Genomic DNA, 21,182 nt, shown 5'->3' on the forward strand with positions numbered 1-21,182 from the left:
TTCCAGAAATCAAGATAGTGAAGTTTTATGGCAATATGCATTGCTCTATTCCTCTTTAAAGACATTGAATTTGTCAAACTCTTTGAATTGCATCAAAATATCATTACTTTTGTAATCAGCCTCTGGAATTAAGATTGGTGTACTTTTTGGATTCCTGATTATTTTTTGATCAGTTCTTATCAACACATTGTTCTCACTCTTTATTTAAATCTGCATTTCTTTTCCTTCTATAGAAAAGTTTCAGATTTCTCACATTATGTTTGCATGCTTTTGTCAGTGATACGCCTTTGCCACTTGCATATTTTTCTCATCTGAATTTATTTGTCTTCAAATGTGGATGCATCACACTGTGTTTCTGGGGTGGGAGATTGCAACCTTCACGTGGTCCGCCCTGTTTCCACGAATGCAATCAACCTGACGTGCACAATCAAATAAAATCAAATAGAACAAGTTGTCCTACAACTTTAGGCTGTGCACGCCATACTCACGAAGAAGAATGTGTGTCTTATCTAAGTCATCAATGTATATTGTAAAGAATGGAACATTTTGCAATGTTTCCTGTAATACTTGTAGATCTGAAAATGACCTGATATTTCCCACACTGCTTTATTGGATAGAAAAAAAGACAAAAGGTGTGATATAAGGGGGAAGGGGGGGTGTAGGTTTTTTAACCTATAATTGGAGAATTCATTGTTCATACCATTAGGTTAGAAAAGGTGCACAAGAACCTCTGTCTCACCTGGAAGGATCGCTGAGGTCCCTGGATGGACGTGAGCGAGGAGGTATAGGCACAGGTGTCACATCACCTGTGGTTGTAGGGGATAATATCTGTGGAGGCGATGGTTTGGGTGGGAAGGCATGAGCGAACTAAGGAGTTGCAGTGTGAACGATTGTGGAAGGTGGAAAGGGAAGATGTGAATGGTGGTGGGATCACACACACGCGCACACACGCGCACACACACACACACACAGAGATATTCTAGTATGGAACACCTCATTTTGGGCGTAGATGCGTCGTAGACGGAGGAATTGGGAGTTGGGGATAGAGTCTTTGCAGGAAGCAGGGTGGGAAGAAGTGTAGTCGAGATAGTTGTGGGAGTCAGTGGGTTTGTAATTATTTAGTAAATCTTTGCTGCAGTAGGTGCATCTTTCAAAGGTAGATGTGAAATGAGAGTAATGACAGTGAGGAACTGAAATTAACATCACTAAAGGGAAAGTATAGGAGAAATCTGGGCGGCCAAAACAAGGCTAATGTCTTGCAGCTGATATTCTACACCTAAGGATTTTAAAAGAGGTGAATGTGGAGAGAAAACGGGTGCATTGGTAATTAGCTTGCAAAATTCCCTCAATTTTCTCACTTTTGCAGCAGTCTAGAACTTTCTACCTCGCTATCAATTATATGGCCAGTTCTGGTGTCATTGACAAACTTTTTTTATTTGAGACTCCTAAATCCAAATCAATGGAACTGTACATCCAGAACCTTACTGCCCTGCTTTTACCAAAATTACCCTTGACTGTTACTCTTTGTTTCCCACTGAACTAATTTTTAATCCAAGCTGCCTCGTTTCAATTTCTTTTGTTTGGCTCATCGTGTTTTCTTATCATTCAGCCCATCAGAATTATGCAGATTCTCAAAGCAATGCCATCAATCCCATTCCCCTACTTACGTCTCTATAATCTTTTGCTGTTTCAGATGCCTATGAACAACCATTTGCCCGCCCCCCCTTCTACATTTTGGTTTCACCATGTAGAAATCACAGCAGTGTTTATACATAGTTCTCCCATTTCAGGGCACCATAATGTTTGGGACACAGCAATATCATGTAAATGAAAGTAGTCATGTTTAGTATTTTGTTGCATAACCTTTGCATGCAATGACTGCTTGAAGTCTGCGATTCATGGACATCACCAGTTGCTGGGTGTCTTCTCTGGTGATGCTCTGCCAGGCCTGTATTGCAGCCATCTTTAGCGTGTGCCCCAAACATTATGGAGGGCACTGTATATACATAATGGCAAATTAGAGTAACAAATTTGCCTAACAATCAGAAATGGAAGTGGAAAGAAACTGATGCATCTAGCAAAGCTCAGTTGGTCACAAAGAAAATGTGCAAATTCCACACATACGGGATTTGATTGTCAGAATAGAATCAGTGAAACTGAGATAGCTGCACTACTTGCATTATGACTCTACATTATTTTTGCCATCAGCACCCCAGCTTTCAGCCAATTTGATTTGTGCTATTGATATCAGGAACAGCTGAAAGTGCTAGATACAGACAACATTCTGGCAGATTGAACAGGGGATGGAGGGATAGCAATCACTTGCAGGCAGAAGGGATTCATTTAATTTGCCATCATATTTGACATGGACATCATGAGCCAAAGGGCCTGTGCTGTGCAGTTCTATGTTTAGTACGAATTTGTCTACTGAATTTTCTGTTCTTCTGCAAAATTGTTTCAGTACAGTTACAGTTATAGTGCTGACATTCAATTGAGAACGTAGAAAGATTCCCAAGTATGCTCTTAATACAAAAGGCAAGGCAAATCCAATTCAGCTAATAAACTATGACAAATCTAATTGTTTTACTCTCAATTATCAGCAAAATTATGGTGGCATTTGCTGAACCATCATATGTCTCTTGCTTATCAGTAACTCGGTGATTCCCGGTTTGGGTTTAGCTAGGATCGCTTGGTTCCAGAAGTTATACTCTTGGTCACAACAGGTTGTGAATTCTCGAGGTGTGGTGAGAGTGATTGCCTGTGTTATCAAGGTAGTATTTGACCGAGTATGGCATCATGTAGACACAAGGAATTGCAGATGCTGGTTTACAAAAAATGACAAAGTACTGGAGTAACTCAGCGGCTTGGGAATATAGATGGGCAGCGTTTTGGGTCGGGGCCCTTCAGGCTGACATCGTGGCATCATGGCCTTGGTAAAACAAGTCGGTGCAATCAAGGTCAAAATAAATAGGAATGATTTCCTGTAAAAATGAAGATGTTTGTGGTTGTTGCAGGTCAGTGATCTTCGTAAAGAATTTTCTGGCATGAGCTCCTCAGGGCAGTCGTACACCCAATTGTTCAGCTGCTTCATCGATCACTAGCATCATAAAGTGCTAAGGGGATGTTCATTGTGATTCCATAATCATTTCTCTTCGCACCGTCTCAATAATAATGATTTTGGGCATGGGCTAATAAGTAAAAATAGGTATTACACCATAAATGTGCGAAACAATGACCATCTCAAAGAAGTGTCAATTGGACAGCCGCGTGGATAGAAAAGGTTTAAAGGAATATGGGCCAAACACAGGCAAATGGCACAGCTCAGGTGGGGCATCTTGGTCAGCATAGATGAGTTTGGTCGAAGGGTATTTTCCATGCTTTCTAACCTCTACATATGTTGACACTATTAGCTCCAAGACTCCCACCATCAACATTCTGGGGATACTGTTGCCCATAAACTCTGCTCAAAATAATAAATATTGTGCTACAAGAGCAGGTCAAAGGATTGGTATCGTACTGCAAGTGAATCATCTTCTGGCTTCCCAAGCCTTTCTGCCCCGTCCACGATGCGTGTCAGGAAGGCGATTAAATATTTTCCACCTATCTGGATAAGTGCAGCTCCAAAAATACTCTAAAATCTCAATCAGCAGCCAAGGCAAAGCACCATGCCTAATTGCATAACAATAACTACCCAAATAAATACTCAGGGTCAGGCAGCATCATGTGGAAAGAGAAGCAGACTTAACGTTTCTTGTCAACAGATGCTGATCCGCTTGGTATACGTGTCCAGCATTTTCTGTATTTATTAAAGACTTACAGCAATGTTTTTTATTCTCATTTGCTGTTTGATGGGCACTCCACCACGACCATAAATATTATTTCACTAGCAGCACGTAGAAAATGCACTACAGTTTGTCACCGATGTGACCTCTGCCACAAAGGACAAGAGCAGCATGGAAACACTGCCACCTACAGGTTACCCTCCAAGTTACATATATGTATTGTCAAATACAATGAATGCCCTCCATAATGTTTGGGACAAGTCAAGTCAAGTGAGTTTATTGTCATATGTCCCAGATAGGACAATGAAATTCTTGCTTGCTGCAGCACAACAGAATATTGTAAGCATAAATACAGAACAGTTCAGTACAATATACACATAAATAAGCAGATAAACTGCAATAGGCTGTTACAGTTCAGTGTGTTTGTTGGTGAGTTTAATAGCCTGATGGCTGTGGGGAAGAAGCTGTTCCTGAACCTGGATGTAACAGATTTCAGGCTCCTGTACCTTCTGCCCGATGGTAACGGAGAGATGAGACGTTACAAGGCAGACGTTCCAAAGCCTTCTACGCCCGAACCTCCAGACTCGGGAACAGCTTCATTCCCAGAGCTATAGCGGCTCTGAACCGGCCCTGCTGAGTGCCCCCCATCCTCCCTGGACTGTCTCCCTCGGATGGTCACGTCGCACAGACACATCTGCACTTTAGTCTGTTGATCTGTTTTGACTGTTTTACTGTTCTTTTTACAATCCATGTTCTCGGGATATCTAAATCCAAATGTTATTAGTTATTTATGTTATGACATCGGTTGGAAGCTGCATACCAAATCTCGTTGCGCTTATGTGCAATGACAATAAAAGATATTATTATTATGAGTGCATGGCCAGGATGGTGTGGGTCCTTGATGATGTTGGCTGCCGTTTTGAGGCAGCGACTGCGATAGATCCCTTCGATGGTGGGGAGATCAGAGCCAATGATGGACTGGGCAGTGGTCATTACTTTCTGCATCCTTTTCCGTTCCTGGACGCTCAAGTTGCCGAACCAAGCCGCGATGCAACCAGACAGCATGCTCCCTACTGTGCACCTGTAGAAGTTCGAGAGAGTCCTCTTTGACATACCGACTCTCCGTAGTCTTCTCAGGAAGTAGAGGCACTGATGTGCTTTCTCTATAATTGCATCAGTGTGCTGGGACCAGGAAAGATCTTTGGAAATGTGCACGCCCAGGAATTAGTTCTTGACCCTTTCCACCATCGTCCCGTTGATATAAACGGGATTGTGGGTCCCTATCCTACCCCTTCCAAAGTCCACAATCAGTTCCTTGGTTTTGCTGGTGTTGAGAGCCAGGTTATTGTGCTGGCACCATTTGGTCAATCGGTCGATCTCACTTCTATACTCTGACTCATCCTCATCAGTGATACGTCCCACAACAGTGGTGTCGTCAGCGAACTTGATGATTTATTTATTTGTCTCTGTACTCCACAATTTGAGATTTGTAATAGAAAAAATAACGTGGTTAAAGTGCACATTGTCAGATTTTAATAAAGGCCATTTTTATACATTTTGGTTTCATTTGTAGACTTTACAGCAGTGTTTATACATAGTCCCCCCCATTTCAGGGCACCATAATGTTTACAATGTCATGTAAATGAAAGTTGTCATGTTTAGTATTTTGTTGCATATCCTTTGCATGCAATGACTGCTTGAAGTCTGCGATTCTTGGACATCACCAGTTGCTGGGTGTCTTCTCTGGTGATATTCTGCCAGGCCTGTATTGCAGCTATCTTTAGCATGCTTGTTTTGGGGGCTAGTCCCCTTCAGTTTTCTCTTCAGCATATAAAAGGCATGCTCAATTGGGTGCAGATTAAGTGATTGACTTGGCCACTCAGGATTTGACCATTTTTTAGCTTTGAAAAACTCCTTCTTTGCTTTAGCAGTATGTTTGGGATCATTGTCTTGCCGTAGAATGAACCGCCGGCCAATGAGTTTTGAGGCATTTGTTTGAACTTGAGCAGATATAATGTGTCTATACACTTCAGAATTCATTATGCTACTACCATCAGCAGTTGTATCATCAATGAAGATAAGTTCAAGTTCAAGTTCAAGTTCAAGTTAGTTTATTGTCATGTGTCCCTGTGTAGGACAATGAAATTCTTGCTTTGCTTAAGCACACAGAAAATAGTAGGCATTTACTACAAAACAGATAAATGTGTCCATATACCATGATATAAATATATACACACATGAATAAATAAACTGATAGTGCAAATAACAGAAAGTGAGCCAGTACCTTCAGCAGCCATACATGCCCAGGCCATAACACCCCCACTACCATGTTTCACGGATGAGGTGGTATGCTTTGGATCTTGGGCAGTTCCTTCTCTCCTCCATACTTTGCTCTTGCCATCACTCTGATATGTCAATCTTCGCCTCATCTGTCCACAAGACCTTTTTCCAGAACTATGTAGGTATGTTGCAAAGCCTACCTGAAGCGTCTTTGAAAATCTGCCGCTACGGGTGTGCGCGATTTTGGCGCCGTTTAGAGGGGGCGGGTTTAAAACGCGATTTTCTCTAGGCTGTTCAAATCGAAGATGTTCAGCCTAGTTAATTATTAACGAAAAATCGCTGGAAGACCCCGTCGCAAAAGCTATTATTAGTTTTAAAGGCCTCGTAAAATAGTTATAGTAGTTTAAAAATCAATCTCTAAACCCGTGACCGCCAGCAACCGCAGAGTCTCATAAAGCAAACAGCTGAAGTTAGGCTGTATATATTTACATTAAAAAGGGCTTCTAAAGAACCCTTTATACAAAGTTTAATATTGCGAGTAGCTCAATTTGGGCCCATTATATCGCGCAGTATTTTTCTGGGCATTTGGGGGCACAAATCTACCGCAATGTGAACGTTCTAAACCAGCGCGTTCCACAGGAACCCACTGGAAAGCTGATTTAAATGGGCATTTATTTACAGCAATTGAACACTAAATTCCTTCCATTTGGCCTATAAATTAATGTAAATGAGATTTAAAAATCATGTTTTATTGTGAATTATTTGTGAATATTATTTGGACATTTAGGCTATTTAAAAATGTTAATCATTTATTAAGAAATGGATAGATGTTTAGATCTAGTAATTGAAGTCTGAAATTAGCTACAATTAGGTAACTAACTAATTATATGCTTTAATTTCAGGTCATCCAAGTAAGATTATTTTATATTTGTTTCAGAATGCTTCAATCTATGATAACTGAAAATTTCATTCAGTTTTCTTAATTTTTAAGAAAGTTATGGGCTTTTGACTGTTCAAGATCACAGCTTTTTTGTTATGTCCATAGAAAATCAATAGGGAACAAGATGCTCATTTCCGAGTATGAAAATGGCCATAACTTTTTAAATACTTGAGATATGAAAGTGAATTAGGTGTCAAATTAAACTTATTTTTATGCTTTATCTGATGGGATAAATTACAGACTTGATTTTTAAAATCTCAAAATTTTGTAACATTGCTAAACTATGGTTGCTCTTTTAAGTACTTTTTGGCAAACTGTAACCTGGCCATCCTATTTTTGCTGCTCACCAATGGTTTGCATCTTGCAGTGTAGCCTCTGTATTTCTGTTCATGAAGTCTTCTGCAGACTGTGGTCATTGACAAATCCGCACCTGACTCTTGAAGAGTGTTTCTGATCTGTCGGACAGATGTTTGGGGATCTTTCTCTATTATAGAGAGAATTCTTCTGTCATTAGCTGTGGAGGTCTTCCTTGGCCTGCCAGTCCCTTTGCGATTAGTAAAATTAGAATAAAAAAGGTGGTCTTTGATTGTTAAATATTGGTGCACAGAGGGATCTTTGTGCTGACTAATAACACAGTAAGTAGTCAAGTCAAGTGAGTTTGTCCCTGACAATGAAATTCTTGCTTTGCTTCAGCACACAGAACATAGTAGGCATTTACTACAGAACAGATCAGTGTGTCCATATACCATAATATAAATATATACACACAGGAATAAATAAACTGATAAAGTGCAAATAACAGATAATGGGTTATTAATAATCAGAGTTTTGTCCGAGCCAGGTTTAATAGCCTGATGGCTGTGGGGAAGTAGCTATTCCTGAACCTGGTTGTTGCAGTCTTCAGGCTCCTGTACCTTCTACTTGCAGTTGGAGCAAGCAATTAATAAGGTGAATTATATGTTGATTTAATGGCAAAGTTATTGAAACACGATAGCAAAGAAGCCTTTCTGTGAATGCTGCGTTTTGGATGGCATCATTTGGAGTTTTGGTCTCCCTGCTCAACATATGCTATGCTTGGAGTTGTTGCAGCATATATCAGTAACAGTGAGTGACATGTGGAGAGCCAGAGTTAAAAGGGCCTATATACATGAGATCAGCTCTCATTTTTCAAGACATTCAAATTTCTGATTAGGATTGACAGGGTAAACTCCAGAAGGATGCTTTCTCTAGCCATTATCTAGAACCAAAGCACAAATACTGAGGCTAATTTGCCATTTAGGACAACAATGAGAAATTAATTTACATGAATATGCATCAGACTTTTCATTTCTCTACCCCAGGGCCGTGTATTAAGTTAACTGTGGCAGTCGGCTCTAAAGGTCAGAAAATTCTGGATTTACAAGTACTGGCATGTCCAGGGCATGCTGAGTGTTGCTGGACTCCAAATGGAGATTCTGACTCGGTGATCTTTAGTAGTCAGACTTCGTGTTGCAGCGATCAGTTGTTGGATATCTTGACGGCTAAGATTGATGGATTTTTGCATTAAGAGAATCGGACGCCACGCGGATAGAATAACAAAATGGTCTTGGTACACAGAATCAGCTGTGATCTTGAATGACAAAGTAGACTTAAAGGTTTACTGACCACGGGAAAAATAAAGAGGAAGAAGATTGGATTTTTGTGCCTTCCATCACAGTGAGGAATGTGGGGAATCCACTGTGGTGGATGTTTATGTTAACTTTTATATATTTGTGTGTCTCGTTGCTTTTCACTTAGTATGGCTGTATGGTAATTCGCATACCACTGTACCTTAATCGGTACATGTGACAATAAAAGACCGTTGGAACTTTTTGAACTTATTCTCGCTTCTATTTATTATGTTCTTCTGGTCATTGCATTGCCAAAGCATATTATGATTTTTTCAAGCACTTTGTATGCACATTCCTAATGATGGAATCTAGTATCTCCAAACCACTGTCAGGCCTATTTGCCCCATCCCTCCTTTTTTGGTTTTTATTTTCTACATTTCTTACAAATCAACAGAGTTTGATCTGGAAAATCAAGATCATGGTATACTCCATTTCTGCAGACACACTTTAAAAAATTCTAGGATGATCTGAATATCATATGGTTATTATGTTTAGGGGTAACATGAGGGGGAACTTCTTTACTCAGAGAATGGTAGCTGTGTGGAATGAGCTTCCAGTGGAAGTGGTGGAGGCAGGTTCGATTTTATCATTTAAAATTAAATTGGATAGGTATATGGACGGGAACGGAATGGAGGGTTATGGTCTGGATGAAGGTAGATTGGATTAGGGGAGAATAAGTGTTCGGCAAGGAATAGAAGGGCCGAGATGGCCTGTTTCCATGCTGTAATTGTTATATGTTATATGGTTATCAGGTTTGTGGGATTTGGGGGATGTTAGGTTCATTGAATTTAATATTATATTTCTCCATTTGACCCAATCAAGCCTTTGATAGGAGTCAATACTTGGTACAGAGCCTCACCTCCTAGCTAATGACATTATAAAAAGATGTCTCGTCAAGTCAAGTCAAGTTTATTCGTCACATACACATACGAGATGTGCAGTGAAATGAAAAGTGGCAATGTTTGCGGACTTTGTGCAAAAAGACAAACAAACAAACAAACAAACAACCAAACAAACTACAAACAGAATGTAACAGAATCACATATTCTTTTTCATATTAAATATTGTGGGCGGAAGGAAAAAGGGAAAAAAACAGCAATTTAAAAAAAAGCAGTAGAGTGGTACAATAGTTCATGATTCAAGAAAACTCTTGAGACTGCTTTAGATACTTTTAACAACGACATTGTTAAAAATGCAGCTAAAGCACATTAAAACACTAATACATAATTAGAAGCAATAAAATATTGAACTTAATTTACATATTCCTTTTTAATCTACAGAGCTGGGAATACTCATGCAAATCAGTGGGGTTGTCACTGCAACATGAGGTCTTGCTACTAATGATCACAGAGTCAGAATCTCCATGTGGAGTACAGCAACAGAGTATAGTCTCTGCTTTGACAGTATGTTAAATGCAGAATGTTAATTTCAAGTTCAACTGTAGCAGACAGCAACTGGTCAAGTTCAAAATAACCTTAGCCCTACTTAACAGATTTTTATGAACTTCCTATTTGGGCATTGGATGTCACCTGCAATTGACTTTTGGTCAAGTTAGTAGAGGCAGATGCTGGGAGTTATTTAAGCCTACAGTTATACTCAAGGAATCTAGTATGCTCAAGATTTTGGTGCCGAGCTGGCAGATGTTCTGGACTTTTGGATAATATTTGTATTAATACTCCCGGGGTACTTTTAATTCAATGAAGATCAACCTGCAAACTTGTAAAATAATTTTGGAAGAAATGAGTGTGATGGATTCATTACTGCCAGAGTTAAGTTAATATTATCTGTTAACTTTATCAGATGGAGAGGGAATGTAAATTGGGAAGTCGTAGATGTTTGTAGTATGAGAGTCGTTTATCTGGATTCAGGATATTAGTATCAGATTTTTATTTGACAAATCTAATCTTTAATCCCATTAGCTGATGTATCCCCAGAGTTCAGCATCTTTTTCCTTATTTCTTTATTCAATCAGTTAAGCAATTACATTTTTTTTTAGTTTAGAGATATAGCGTGGAAACAGGTCCTTTGGCCCACCGGGTCCGCGCCGACCAGCGATCCCCGCACATTAGCACCATCCTACACCCACTAGGGACAATTTATTTGCATTTTCCCAAGCCAATTAACCTACAAACCTGTAGGTAGACTAAAATGCTGGAGAAACTCAGCGGGTGCGGCAGCATCTATGGAGTGAAGGAAATAGGCAATGTTTCGGGCCGAAACCCTTCTTCAGACCTGTACGCCTTTTGGACGGAAACCAAAGATATCGGAGAAAACCCACGCAGGTCACGGGGAGAATGTACAAACTCTGTACATAGACAGCTCCCGCAATCGGGATCGAACCCAGGTCTCCAGCGCTGCATTCGCTGTAAGGGAGCAAATCTACCGCTGCGCCACCGTGATATAACTCTACTAGATTTCCCAGACTTGCTATTTACAGTGCATTCGGAAAGTATTCAGACCCCTTCACTTTTTCCACATTTTGTTACGTTACAGCCTTATTCTAAAATTGATTAAATTCTTATTTTTATCATCAATCTACACATAGTACCTCATAATAAAAAAGCGAAAACAGGTGCATCGACGCTCCCCATCCAACCTGACAGAGCTTGAGAGGATCTACAGAGAAGAATGGGAGAAATTATCCAAATACAGGTGTGCCAAGCTTGTAGCGTCATACCCAAGAAGACTTAAGGCTGTAATCGCTGCCAAAGGTGCCTCAACAAAGTAAAGGGTCTGAATACTTATGGAAATGTGATATTTCAGTTATTTCTTTTTAGTTACTTTGCAAACATTTCTAAACACCTGTTTTCGCTTTTTTATTATGGGGTGTTGCGTCTATGGAGCGAAGGAAATAGGCAACGTTTCGGGCCGATGATAAAAAAAAAAAAGAATTTAATCCATTTTAGAATAAGGCTGTAACGTTACAAAATGTGGAAAAAGTGAAGAGGTCTGAATACTTTCTGAATGCACTGTATACCTGTTCATATGAATGATTATTGACATTGATCTAGAGTGCTCTTATGCAAACTTAACAATAAAAAGCAATGCCAGCTACCCAATAAAACCTGTCATAACTTTCAATTTGGATACTTATGTTGAATTATTTCAAAAGTTGAGAGTTGAAAACATCAACGGGCACGGTGCCTTACAATGCTTTGTACGACAGTGATCGCAACTTCTACTGAAGTGTGGATGGCCATTGGCTCAGTAGGAGCTCATCCGACCTTTGACAGGTCTTGTTTTTGGTCCTGCTGGGGGTCCACAGCCCCCTCCTCACCTGGCAAACCAGGTGGGGGAAGACGGTTTAGTTGCCAACTATCCGGCCATGGAGCAGGTAGCACGGGATTACATGGTACCCGTGGCGGGGGGAACTCCCCCCCGACCTGACCCCGAAGGATATAAGATTAAATTACAGATCCCTATAGTTTGGCCATTCCCAGTTAAAAGCTCTTAAATAAATGTTCTTTACTTATGTTTCATAGCTTAATATTATGAAACACCTTTGTTTCAGAATTATCCTACAACATATAGTATCTGCAGCCTCTTGCACTAACAGATGACCCTTGGCTTCTCTTTACTACAAATATAATTTTGAACTCATTTCTCAGCCATATCACTTGCAACAAGAGCAAAGAGTTCCTGGACCTTTTCTTTCAGATTGAGACCTGTCATTGTGTACGTTTGTGTACTGTCATTGTAATTTTGCTGTCATTGTGTACTTTTCTTTCATCACAACGCAAATCTTTTTCCAGTGCTTCCCTCTCTGCCCAGTATGCTCATCTTTCCTAAGTCCCACCCTCCAGTCTCTTTCCCCCATTCCCATCTAACAACTGATTCAGAACTTACTCTACATTGGACTTCATTACCAACATTGGACATTTTCTCTGGAAATACTAAGAAACTTTTTTCTCACACTGGTATTTTTCTCTTCACTCTACCTGTTGTGTTTGTGTTTTACCTTGATTGTGTTCATGTATAGTATTATCTGATTGGATTGGATAGCATACAAACAAAAGCTTTTCACCGTATTTCGGTACTCGTGACAATAATACACCTAAATCTACTAACCTCTATGTTGAATGATATTATTTAATATCTAGTTCCATATTACATTGACATCCTTCTCATCTTCCTTAACCCTTTCATTCCCATTATTCCATCACACTGTTTGTCAAACATTCCAGTAGTGGTAAATAAAATTCCTTCAAACTATTGCAAAGACGAAAGCCATTTCCTTCAGTCCCTGGTACAAACGTTTGATTACTTATCAGATTCCATCCCTCTCTCTGGCATCACTTTTGAGGATAAACCAGAATGCATGCAAACTTGGCAACTTTATATGATACAAACTGAACATCTCACTATGAATTTTCACCATTAATAAGAGAATTTACAGCTCTGAAATTTCCTGATTCGCTGCCTCAACTGAAATTTCACATTTTTATTATTTGGAACATGATATTCGAGGTTTTTATGAACATTTTTTTATCTTCTACCTTTCATGAATATATTCATCCAAAATACTGTTGCCTATATCTTAACTAAAAAAAAACACAAAGTCAATGCACACTGATCAGTTCTGGTTCCTTGTACAACAGCGCCTCAGTTTTATCATTTTCTTCATTGTTTTCAATCTATACATGGCCTTGTCCCTGTCTATCACTGCAACCAGGCATTACTTAAATGTAATTTTCTTTAAATTGGTTATCTGCAGATGCTATCGTTTGTGTGAAGTCGAGGAAAGTGTATTATCAGTGTATTGAGAAGTTGAAAATTCCCAGAGGAATTTGGCCCATTTAGATTCCAAATTTTTACTCAAACTTTCTGATTTTATCGCTAATTAAGTATCCAATTTCTTACCAATGCAGTTAGGATGTCATTTAAATCAACTTCATTCTCAATTTTTTAATGGAAATTAAATATGAAATAATGGCTAAATTTGATATAACAAAATACACTTTCACTTCAGTATAATCTTAAAAAAAAGGGAAAATATCAGAAACATCACCCAGGGTGCAATTAAATTGCATGTTGGCATGCAATTGCTCGAGTAATCAAAATATAGTAATGATAATTACAACAACAAATATAATAACAAATGCAAAACAGCAATATGGTGCAAAGTTGAGACAAGAGTAAGAGCAAAGATCCTATAGTGGAGCAAGATAGATCACTCCTGCTAAATGTAATGGGCTGACGTGTAGTACGCAACGGAACGTGGGCCTTTTTTCATCCATTTCAGTAACCGGACCCGACCTGTCCCGACTCGCAGTGTAATCAACGTTGCTGGGGAACAGTTTGTGTTAATAAATTATAATTCTGAAAATGAGAAGATTTTTACCAACGAACTTTTATTTTTATGTGGATGTTTCCATAACCGGCTACCGTCTCCGCACTAGTTATCATTGACCGTACTACGTCTTTTTCGTCGAGTGATCTATCTTGTTTGCTATAGGATCTTTGAGTAAGAGTGCATGGCAACACCTCCAGGAAGTGGATGTACAAGAATGGATCTCTGATGCACAATGTATAGTGGAACCATGGCAAATTAAGCATACTGGCTTTCCTGGTTAGAACAAATTTTAGATAGGAAGGAAACAAGAAGAATGTACTTCCCTCTCAGTGTACACTATGGGGTACACTACTTTTGTCGATCAAGTTGCATCGTGACTTCTTCCTCTATGGGCCTAAATGGGATTTAGGATTTTGCACATCAAAAAATTAGGATACCTATAATTATCAATCTAATAATTTAGAAGATTTATCAGGCAAATATTTAGGCCCTTTCTAAAGGTACAAATTCATAGAATTAAAAAAAATTCACGGTTAATAATTGCTGTCAGAAATCATTCTCTTATAGGAATAAAATGCTGCTCATTCTGAATCACTGTACAAGTGAGCTGTAATCCCCACCATACATTAGCTGAAAAATTCGATGTTGGATCCACAGTACAATAACCCCTCGTTACAATGGACTATGGAGGGGGTGGGGAGGGGGTTCTGTTATTGCCAATTGCCTCATACCCAAGTATGGTATGTAGTTGAAATAAAGAACTGCAGATGGCGGTTAATACACAAAAGGACTCAAAGTGCTGGAGTAACTCAGCGGGTCAGGCAGCATCTCTGGAGAACATTGATAGGTGACATCAGTACCCTTCATTAGACTGTTTCAGTCTGCTGGGTTACTCCAGCATTTTGTGTCATTTCACCTTAAAACTAGGTGCCGAAAGTGCTTGTCTGCACCAGTGAATCTTTCTTCGCCCACACTCGGTCCGGTGACACGACTGTTGTTGCGGCTCACCTCATAGCCTCTGGCGATAGCGTTTTCTTCAGGCCACTGCCACTGGTCACTGTGGGGCTCCCTCCCCTCTCACCTGCTGCCACTTCCAAGGTGGAGTAAGTCAGCAGCTCCAGAGGAACAGAAGGTGAAGGCAGCGGAGGAGAGGCAGAGTGGATTGAACGACAGTCGAGCGGGGCGCAGACAGAGCAATGGACGAAAAGCCTGAAGAAAGCGTTGTGCCCAGGGGCTATAACTTGAGCTGCAACAACAGCCGCGTCAATGGACCATGCGATGGGCGAAGAAGGGCTCGCTCGTGCACCTTGCGTGTTGGGAGTGGTGTCGGAGGCCGGGGCTCGAAACGGTGAGGAAAACAGTGCGAGCCGGTTCTGCAATCACTATTCTCCTATAGTTTGTGGAGATCTTTGCCAGCAACTAATTCCCCATACGAAGGGCATTCTATTGAAAAATATCATCTGTATGGATTGATATGTTTGCTCTTGTATTTATTTTATTGAACATCTTAAGTGAACAAATCATGTTCTTCTGTAAATAATATCCTGGAAATTATATACGCTCAAAGGTTTGAATTTGAAGGAATTCCCTTAATTTAATTTTAAGGTATCCCCTTGTAATTTGTAATGGGAATTGGGTTGAAAATTTGGTGAGAAACTGTTCCAAACTTGTAGAAAGCATTTCATGTTAAGTAGATGCTGCTTTAGAGCAATTGTGTTGTTCTAAAGGTATTTGAAAAAAACATTCAATTTGATTTCAATAACAATTTTGCTTCGGTTTGTTTGCTATTTTAACTGCATTTTGAAAATTTTCAAGAATACCTTGTCTCAATTTCTGTGTTTTTAAAATAACAATTAGTATAGTATAGTTGGCATCCGCCCATCTGTGAGAGATGCTGGTGCGGCTTTGATGTTGTCCTGTTAGGAAAAGGGAATGTATCATCTGTGGTTGCATTTCCTGCAGTGGCTGACTAGGCCGATTTTTGCTGGAAGACCCTTCCACAGGTGAAGTTGTCTCTGGCCGATGGATTGGGGAGTGTGTTGTTGTTCCCGTTAATCATTTTGTCGCCTTGGCGCTTGGTCTCCAGGTTCTTGAACCATATGCTGTTGTGATAGTACATACCCACCCAGAGATCCTTACTCCACCTCCACTGGTCATCTGCAGCCGCTTCCAAGTTGTCAGTGCCAATGTTAGAATTTGTCTTTTAATATCTCTTTTAATCAGATCCATGTAGCAAAGCTTTGGTCTTCCTCTTGGCCTCTGTGCATTGGTGACCTACCCGTATAGCACATCTTTGGGGATGCGTCAATTTTCCATCCTGTGTACATGTCCAAACCAGCAGAGACTTTACTGCTTGAGAATCGCAGGGATGCTAGGCTTGCTGGTCATGGAGAGATGGATTCATTGGTGATTTTGTCCTGACAAGAAACTCCTAGGATGCAACAAAGACAGTGGAAATGAAAATCAGTTTCCGTTCTTGATGTAAGTAAGTCATCTAAGGTTCATTGCTGTACGAGAACTCATAAATTGGAAACAAATAGACAATAGACAATGGGTGCAGGAGTAGGCCGTTTGGCCCTTTGAGCTAGCACCACCGTTCAATGTGATCATGGCTGATCATCCCCAATCAGTACCCCGTTCCTGCCTTCTCCCCATATCCCCTGACTCTGCTATTTTATGACCTAAATCAGAAACCCCATTCAAAACAACATCTTGTATGAAGAAGGGTCTGGACCTGAAACATTGCCTATTTCCTTCGCTCCATAGATGCTGCCTCACCTGTTGAGTTTCTTCAGCATTTTTGTCTACCTTGTATTTATTTAGTGCTTAAACCTTCCCAAAACAATTGGAAAGTTACTGAACAACTATGGCCACATATGAAAATATTGCAGGACATCAGGTTTCGGGCGGGAATTCTAGAATGTCGACCTTGGCAGCTGGAAGTAAGAAAACAGCAGTAATGTGCAGCAGACCCAAAATTGAAAGTGCATAGAAATCGCACTCGTTTGGTGCTCAAGGAGATTGGGGGTGGAAAGAGACAAAGCAATGGAGAGATTTGACAATAAATGTCTGCACATTACTCCATCCTGTCAGACATTCTTGAATCACTGCAGTTTGCCTACCATCACAAAAGGTGTATGGCAGTCCCTGGCCCGACACTTGTTACTAGAACATCTAGATAACAATGACAACCACATTCTTGCGCGCAGTTCTTTTCCTTTAGCTTTGTTTACCTTTGTCTTTGGAAGTATTCACACTTTTGGATGCAAGATCAAAGAAATGTACTGACTGAAACTACTGAACGGTTCTCCCATAATCTAGTGTGTAGTCCTGACAATCCAACCTACCTCATTGCAGACCTTGGACTTTGTATCTATATTGCTGTAACGCTTATGTTCTGCCCTCTGGTATTTTTCTCTCTGCATTACCTTTTGTACTAGTGTATGACTTGATTGTACTCATGTATAGCATGATATAACTGTATAGCATGCAAACAAAGTTTTTCACTGTAGCTCGGTACAGGCAACAATAATACACCAATAACAATTTTTAAATCGAGGTTTTGCTTAACCAGGATAGAAATATGGGACTTTTTAAAAAACTTTTTTTTATATAAACAAAACAAAACAAAAAGGAGAAAGAAAAGAAAGAAAAAAAAGACAACAGAAAAAGCCGCCAGACATGACAGTATAGGTGCAATCCACGTGGTGCTACACAGTCATGCATTGCAAGAGCACAAGTAAAGAGCACAGGACTACATATGGGACTGATACCCATGTCTCACTGAACTCTTGAAGGCATTAGCCTTCATTAAATTTAGGGCGTGAGGGATATTCCTTTGCTACCTCTTCACACTTAAGAAGGTAATAACAACTTATTTTTTGTATTTGAAATAATTATTGACATTTTTAATTATTTCCTAATTTTCTCTTTAACACTGCTACATTTTGATCAGCCTTGGTTTTGTTCAATTTCATGTTATTTTTCCCCTTGTGACCCTATATTTTCTCCATTTAATTTCAAATTTTGTTTCTCTTGCTTGGTTCTTTTCCTTTAGCTTTGTTTACCTTTGTCTTTGGAAGTATTCACACTTTTCGATGCAAGATCAATGCAATTATTTGATTCACAACTATGCTGTACATTTTATATTTCTCACTCTGTCTGGTTACCCCAAAAACCAGTAATTTAAAAATCCATGGCAGGCACATGTTTTACGTGATCGACCCTTTTGTACTTTCAATCAAGAAAGGATGTGTAAATACAAGGCACTGCAGATACTGGTTTACCAAAAAAGACACAAAGTGCTGGAATAACTCAGCGGGTCAGGCAGCATCTCGGGAGAACATGGATAGGTGACATTTTGATTCGGGTCCTTCTTCAGACGAAGATCTGTACAATTCAGAGACGATGCGTACAGTTTTGAACCATCACATACAAACTTTAAATTTTGAAAGAGAAAGATTAAAAATCAAAATGATAATGTTCAACAATTAGAATTGCTGAGTGATAATGTTCTTTCCAGTAGGGACTACTGACTTTATTTTTCTTCTTAAGCAGTGATTTGTGGCCGTCGCAGAGGTACAGTGATCAATGAGATAGGAATGGCATGCCTCTGGCTAGTTATATTGCAGCTGATGATCACCAGTAATAAGATGCCTCAATGACCACAGCAGGGGAGGCATCCATTTTTTATAACATCTGAAACCTGCAAAATAAAGATTAGATTCGTTGCAATGTAATCTGGTAGTTATTCAGCGTGTCTAGAAATTGAAGTTCTTATCGGGGGAAAGTAATCAAAAATCTGAAGGAGCCAAATAAACTAATATGTAGGTACACAAAAAAGCTGGAGAAACTCAGCGGGCGCAGCAGCATCTATGGAGCGAAGGAAATAGGCAACGTTTCAGGCCGAAACCCTTCTTCAGACTGATAGGGGGTGGCGGGGAGAATGAAGGAAAAAGGAGGAGGAGGAGCCCGAGGGCTGGGGGATGGGAGGAGACAGCCCGAGGGCTAAGGAAGGGGGGGAGACAGCAAGGGCTAACAAAATTGGGAAAATTCAATGTTCATGCCCGCAGGCTGCAGACTCCCCAAGCGGAATATAAGGTGCTGTTCCTTCAATTTCCGGTGTTGCTCGCTCTGGCCATGGAGGAGACCCAGGACAGAGAGGTCGGATTCGGAGTGGGAGGGGGAGTTGAAGTTCTGAGCCACCGGGAGGTCAGGTAGGTTCTTGCGGACCGAGCGGAGGTGTTTGGCGAAATGATCGCCCAGCCTCCTCTTGGTCTCACCGATGTAGATCAGCAATATGTACTAATATGTAGTGCAGTTTTATAATTGCTATAACTCGCAGATCGTGCAAAAACAGTGCCCAGCAGGCTGCACGTTGAAAACTCCCACGGTTGGGACTTTTTGAAATTTAATATATTAAAATCATGTTTTAGGGCATTGTAGAAGTATGATTTCAATGTTTTTTGTTTGAAGTATTTTTAACATAATGTAGGGCCTACATGAGAGAGAGGAACAGGGGAATATTATTTTTGTTATTGTTCGACCTCCAAAAATTGGGGGATAATAATACAGGCCATCCCCCACCACAAATTTAATGTTCATGCCCGGATATTTTCCTTCTCCATTGCCCAGAAAAATGAGGGGATATATCCCCCATCCTCCCTCCCCCCTCCCCAGGATCGACGCCAGTGCCTTCCACGGTACCGAATATTTGACAAAAAACTTTTAAATGTGTTATAATTTTGTGCTATTTTTTTGTTTGTAGTTGGAAAAAGGGACAAGAAATAATCATAACATTTCCTGATTTTGCAAAGTCACACAAATTATGTTTTGCTCGGGGAAAAAATCAGAGTATTTTGAAAGTATGCGTTCTCCTTTTGAGGTATATTTCATTTTGATTTAGAATCATCAAACCATGACATTAATAAAGGGGGTATATGTTACTTTATTAAAAGTAAGATTTTCGAGAAATCTAAAATGCATTCGAAATATACATTTCAATGCAGTGAAGGTGGACAAAAATGGTCTACCCTCCAGTCTTCCAGTAAATGAGATAAGAGTTTACAGTCCTGATGGCCTGTGGGAAGAAACTCCATCTCATCCTCTCTGTTTTCACGGCATGACGGCGGAGGCGTTTGTCTGACCGTAGCAGCTGGAACAGTCCGTTGCTGGGGTGGTAGGGGTCCCCCATAATGTTGCTGCCTCTGGATTTGCACCTTCTGATGCATGGTGTGATTGTATTCATGTATTGTATAATTAGCCCGGATAGCGTGCAGAACAAAGTTTATTACTGTACCTCAGTAGGTGACTATAATAAACTATTACCAATACTAAAGAAAAAGTAAAAATTAGAATCATGTAAAAAAGACGCAGTCTTCTCACTCTTCATTGGCTGAACTTTATCTTTGCAACATCTAATCCAAGATCATTTCGAACTAACATGAACATCTTTTGTTCTTCTAAACTCCATTGAGTGTAAGCTGATTGAGTGTGCTTATGGAATAACTAGTTCTTCCAGGAATCGATCCATTAGACCTTTCCTGCTCCATCTTAATGACAAGTATATCTTTTGGAAATAAGGAGACCAAAATTGTATGCAAATTTCTGGATGTGAATTACCAAAGCCCTTTCCAGTTGAAGACAACTTTCTTATTTTTGTACTGCAACCTCACCACCCTTTATACCCCTTGAAATAAAGAATAACATTTCATTTGACTGCTTTATTTACTTGCTGAATCTGTATGCTAACATTGTTTCTTGTAGGAGAATTTCTCTTAATGTAGAACAATGGAGTAATACAGTCGAACAGCTCGTCCATTCTGAACAGGATGCTCAACTGTGCTAGTACCATTTGCCTTTGTTTGACCTTGATCTTATAGAGGTATACAAAATCCTGAGAGGAATAGATCGGGTAGATGCACAGAGTCTCTTGCCCAGAGTAGGGGAATCGAGGAACAGAGGACTTAGGTTTAAGGTGAAGTGGAAAAGATTTAATAGGAATCTGAGGAGTAATATTTTCACACAGAGGGTGGTGGGTGTATGGAACAAGCTGCCAGAGGAGGTAGTTGTGGCTGGGACTATCCCATCGTTTAAGAAACAGTTAGACAGGACTGGTATATGGATAGGCCAGGTTTGGAGGGATATGGACCAAGCGCAGGCAGGTGGGACTAGTGTAGCTGGGACATGTTGACTGATGTGGGCAAGTTGTTTCCACACTGTATCACTGTATGACTCTA

General features: G+C 40.0%; 1 protein-coding gene across 1 annotated transcript in view; it reads left to right on the top strand.

Moving 5' to 3' along the window:
- Positions 1 to 21,182, top strand: part of LOC116970895 (F-box/WD repeat-containing protein 7-like) — a 102,502-nt gene that overhangs the window by 36,218 nt on the left and 45,102 nt on the right. The window lies entirely within an intron of this gene.

This window comes from Amblyraja radiata, chromosome 1 (assembly GCF_010909765.2).
Source record: "Amblyraja radiata isolate CabotCenter1 chromosome 1, sAmbRad1.1.pri, whole genome shotgun sequence".
In the NCBI taxonomy this organism is placed as follows: Eukaryota; Metazoa; Chordata; class Chondrichthyes; order Rajiformes; family Rajidae; genus Amblyraja; species Amblyraja radiata.